Here is a 6,000-nt window from a genome sequence, read left to right as displayed (position 1 = left end):
TATTTATCCTATTTTATTCTATCTAATTAAAGTTATGAAATTATCTAATAAAAGTCATAAATTTATCTAATAAAAGTTATGACTTTATCTAATCAAAAAATCATAAAATCATCTAGTTAGTTATAAGATCAATCTAATCTTAGTACTTACTAAGCTATCTATAATATTTACTTAAGAAAGCCCTAGATTATATAGAATATCAGATTAGATAAAATTGATTATTCTAGATTAGATAAATTGACTATTTTAGACCTAAATATATACTTTAATCTTATATTTTTGACTACCTAGTTATTTATCTATTTAAATACTAAGTATTTAACCCCTTAAGAGTATAAGATAAAGTATTATACCTAGTTTTACCACCCTCTAATAGTTATAAGCCCGGCCTAACCCTTTTATCTAAGAGTTAAGACTACTATTAATAATCTTTTATCTAATCTTTATTTTATCTAATCTCTCTTCTATCCGATTTTACCACTATAATAGAAGCGAAGCCTATAATTATCCTAAGTTAGTAATCTAATTAGCTAATCTAGTATATATATATTAGATTAATTACTATTAGCTATAGATTATAGGAATATATTAACTTAGAAGAAATAATAATCCTTTTAATATTAAATAAACCTATTTATCCTATCTTTACTAAGACTTTTACCTAAGGTAAAGTAATAGTTAATCTAAATAACTATTAACTAGCTCTCTAGTAAGAATTAAGATAAGAATATAAAATTAACTATAAATAATTTAAGATAATAGATAATAGGGCTTAAGCTCTATTCTATATAATTATAGGATTACTTTTAATTAATAATAGATAACTAGTTAGTAATACTATTACTAGTTAAGATACCCTATTTATATTATATAATATTTATATACTAACTAATAAATCTAGAAAGTATTATATAATATAATAATAGTATAATATAATTTATAAGCGATTGGCTACTATAAGTAAGTAGCTACCCTAATCAATAATCTAGTTTTTAAATACATTTATTTTAACTATAATACTATTAAATTAATTAAACTAAAAAGAATCATTTATCTAGATACCTATTAATCTTATACCCTATCTTTCTATACCTACTATACCTTAATACAGCCTATAGATATAGTTCTAACCCTAATTAAGTGCTTCTACTTAGAGGGTCTAGGGGTATTTCTAATACTTCTACTAACCTAGTAATTATTTTAGAAGCTTCTTAGACTAAAAGACCCTTTATAGTAGGTATCTACTATTTAGATTAGGTCTACTTTTACTTCTTCTTCTTATTTTTAATATATAAATCGCTTACTTCTTTCTTAAGAAAAGCGGTAGATTATATTATAAGCTAGTAGCCCTTAATAAGTTAGTTTAATATATATTTAGAAGGGCTTATTAGGCTTTAAGATTAGGTATAAAGTAAAGCTTTAATTAATAAAGCCTATTAATATAGATCTTTACTATTAAATAGGGTTTTTAGGGTAAAATTCTAGCTTAAATTACTACTCTAGTTAAAGGGAGGGGTTAGTATTTAAAGATAAATATTTAGCTTTAAAAGTACTTAATTAAATAAAAAAGGTACTAAACTAGCTATTAAGAAGCTATTTTTAATTATCTATAATTTAAAAGCTTTAATTTATATAAAGGGATATACTTTAAGAAAGTTAAGTTTATTAATATAGTTAATCCTTTACTATATTTTTATTTTAATTAACTAACTATATAATTATTTTAAGACTATAAAATAGCCGATATTAAGTAGTTATAAAAGGTAAGAGGAATATAGTAGTATATAAATTAGTATAATATCGTTTTCCTTATAAATTTAGTTAAATTAAGGGATTAAATAGCTTTTATAGCTATTAAATACTAAAAGTTAATACCTCTCTTTTATATATAATAAAGTAGAAGGAATAAAGAGTTTCTAAAGCTAGTAAAGTCTAATTTTATTAGATATCTAACTATTTAGACTAACTTTAAATTACTAATTATTAGAAAGACTATTAAACTAAGATTTAATAAAGACCTTACCTTTAAAAATAATATATAGAGAGAAGGTCTACCCTACTATATTTATATATTTAATTATAGTTACCTACTTATAATTTCTAGATTATAAAAGTAATCTTTAACTATAGTATTTACTTCTTATTATAACCCTTATTATTATAGTTAATTCTATAGTAAAACCTATCTTATTAAAGTTATAAATATTATCTAGATCGATTTTATACTAAAGAATAGTTTTTTAAACTAGATTAAACTACTCTCTAATAATCCTTAGGTCTTTATATTTTATATACTTATAATTATAATATCTTAAGAATTAGGATAAGAGGGTAGGATACTAGTTAATAAAATTTATAACCTAATTTTCGCTAACTAAAATAACTAGGGTAGTTCTATATTATTTAAGAAGAAGATCTACTATTTCTTATACTATAGAGGGCTAGAGGGCTAATCTATAAGAATCTATAGAGATTATCTATTTTTAAAGAGATTCCTCTTTAATTATAGTTAATTTAGTAGAGTTAGTATAAGAAATCGCGCGGTATTATATACTATTAAGGTAGTACCGAAGTATTAAACGTGGTATATTAAAAGTATAAGTAGTAAGAGAAATACTAGTAAATTCTTAATTCTTTAAAGCTTAGATAGCTAATAAGATCCTACCCTTTTGCTCTACTGACTTTATAGAGGATTAAGAGTATATTAGTGGTATAGTAGGTAGTTGAACTAACTAAGTCCTAATTCATAGATATGTTTTTGGGTAGGGTGGCCACTCGCTTATAGTGGCCACTTGCTTGTGAATTATATTACTTTATAATAAGGACTATTATATAATTAATTAATTAAAAAATAGCTTATAAATTAGGAGAATATCTATATAGAAGTATTCTAAATAGAAATTACTAAAGCTACTAAATTATATACTTTATATAACTTTCTTAAAGCTATTAGATTATTATTCCTATATTTTACTAAATATTAGACTAATTATCTAATAATAATTAGAGAATTAAGTAGTAAAATACCTGATTTCTATTAGTTACTTAAAAAATACTATAATTCTATTTATCTAAACCTATTAAAGATAGTAATAAAGGTTACTTATACTACCTTTTAGGGTTATAACTAAAGTAGTAAAAACTAATAGAAAGATTAGATAAATTTAATATATAATCTATAATACCCTTATTAAGAAGACCCTAAATAAAGAAACTATATATTTAATAACTACTAATATATTAATCCTAAAATATAACTAAATAGGTAGATAGTATTACCTAATATAAAAGAATAATTTAAAAAGGCCTATTAATATAAAGGATTTAATTATATATATAAAAATACCCTAAAAAAGTATAATTTAGACTAAAAAACTAAACTAGACTAAAAGAAATTAATAATAATAATAATATAGTTTAGTAGTTAAATAATATAAACTTAGATAATATATAACTTATAAAATCTATAGGTATTTAATATAGGATTAGATATATACCTATATAATAATATAATTAAATTTATTAATTATATATAGAATTTATCTTATATCTCTATAAGAGATATAATTACTAAAATTAAAGGTTTTAGGACTATTTTAGTATAATCTATTAAGTTATCTAATTAAATAGTATTTAAATTAATAAATATAGCCTATTCCCTAAGCTTTTATCTAAACTTAATCTCTATTAGTCTAGTAGAAAAAGTAGGTATATAGTATAATAGATAAAAAGGTTATCTTAAAAGTAATAAAGGAAGCCTTATTTATAAGGTTAAAAAGATATCTAACCTAATTTTTATCTAATAGTAATAAAATATACTTAATTAACTAAAATTAAATAATTAGATTAATATAGAAACTAACTATTTATCTAATTTTATTAATTATATAATATCGCTAAATATATTAAATATAATATAATTATCTAATCTATATCTAATAATGTATTCAGTAAGCGAGCTGCGCGCGCAACCGAGCTGCGCAGCCCAAAACATATAGTAAATGCAAGATATTCCACATTTATATCTTAATAACCATATGTTCATCCTATCTCCCTGTTTATCAATAGTTATTAATAAGACTTCTTAGTACTATATATCAATTTCAAAGAGAGTAGAATACTATCTTACCATGATTTCAAATATTACCGAAAATTACGTCCCTAAAAGCTAGAAATATATATATCGTAGTTATAAAGCCATTTATTTTCCTAAAGTTCCCTAGATATACTAGATATCATATATATAGTACTATACCATAAAGACAAGTCCCTACGAGCCACTGTTGTTAAGATATCAAGTTGTAATATATCGCATTTACTATGTGTTTTGGGCTGCGTAGCTCGGTTACGCGCGCAGCTCGCTTACCGAATACGTTAAAAGGATTATATAACCTATAGTATATTTATTTAAGCTATCTAAATAAGTAAGTACTTAAATACCTTAAAAAAGTGGTTATAAATATTAAAATATACTTAATTTCTAAGGTAGAAAGGTAGATATCTTATTAACTAATAATAATTAGGGATTAACTATTTAAAGTAGTCTATTAGGACTTAATTTATATAACTAAGATATATAACTACTATAAATATATCTTTTATCTAATTAACCCTATAATTAAATATTAGATTTTATCTAATCTAAGCTATAAAGATTAGGTAATAGATATAATTTAGATAAAGTTTATATTTATAAATAATTAGTTTAATATTAGACTAAAGGTTATATACTATAATAGAGATAGGAATTTACTCCTATTCCTAATAGAATATAAAGAAAAAGGAATTAAAGTTTATATAACCCTACCTTATTAACCTAAATAAAATAGCTATACTAAGAGATATAGTACTTTAATCTTAATAATAGTATATACTATACTTATTAATACTAATTTACCTATATTTTTATAGCCTAAGGTAATTAATACTATTATTTATATCTAAAATAAGCTACTTAATAAGTAATTAAACTAGATAATATATTCGGTAAGTGAGCTGCGCGCGCAACCGAGCTGCGCAGCCCAAAACACATAGTAAATACGATATATTACAACTTGATATCTCAACAACAGTGGCTCATAGGGACTTGTCTTTATAGCATAGTACTATATATATGATATCTAGTATATCTAGGGAACTTTAGGAAAATAAATGGCTTTATAACTACGATATATATATTTCTAGCTTTTAGGGACGTAATTTTCGGTAATATTTGAAATCATGGTAAGATAGTATTCTACTCTCTTTGAGATTGATATATAGTACTAAGAAGTCTTATCAATAACTATCGACAAATAGGGAGATAGGATGAATATATGGTTGTTAAGATATAAATATGGAATATCTTGCATTTACTATGTGTTTTGGGCTGCGCAGCTCGGTTACACGCGTAGCTCGCTTACCAAATATATTATCTCTATAATAAGTATTAGTTAATTAACTAGTAATAGCCTTAGTATATATAATATTAATCCTATCTCTATTAAATATTAGGATATATAGTTATAAGATATATATTTAAATCCTATTAATACTATACTTATTTAAAATAAGTATATATATATATAGATTAATTATCTTATAGGATATAATATATCTAATATATAGTATATATAGATACCTTAATCTAAGAAGATTATATATATATATAATATTATTTTTAATAAAATAAGTCTCTATACCTTAGAAAAAGAATAGGAAAATAATATTCTAGTAGTAAATAAGATAAATAAAGTGATTTTAATACTAATTTAATCTAAATTTAACTAGTTAATTAATAAAATTAAGGTTATTAAGGAAGTTAATATATTAGATAAAATAGTTAATAAAATATATAATAATAAAATAGAAGACTAATTAATACCTAAGGTTCTTAATTAGCCTAAAGTAGAGATAATATTAGATAAAATCCTTAGTAATTAATTAGAAATATTAGATAAAAGTAAAATAGATAAAATTCTTAGAGATTAGTTCCTAATACTATTAGAAAGTATATAATCT

Source organism: Penicillium roqueforti, assembly GCF_015533775.1.
Source record: "Penicillium roqueforti strain LCP96 04111 chromosome Unknown scaffold_19, whole genome shotgun sequence".
NCBI classification, from domain to species: domain Eukaryota; kingdom Fungi; phylum Ascomycota; class Eurotiomycetes; order Eurotiales; family Aspergillaceae; genus Penicillium; species Penicillium roqueforti.
Note: the sequence above shows the minus strand (reverse complement) of the source record.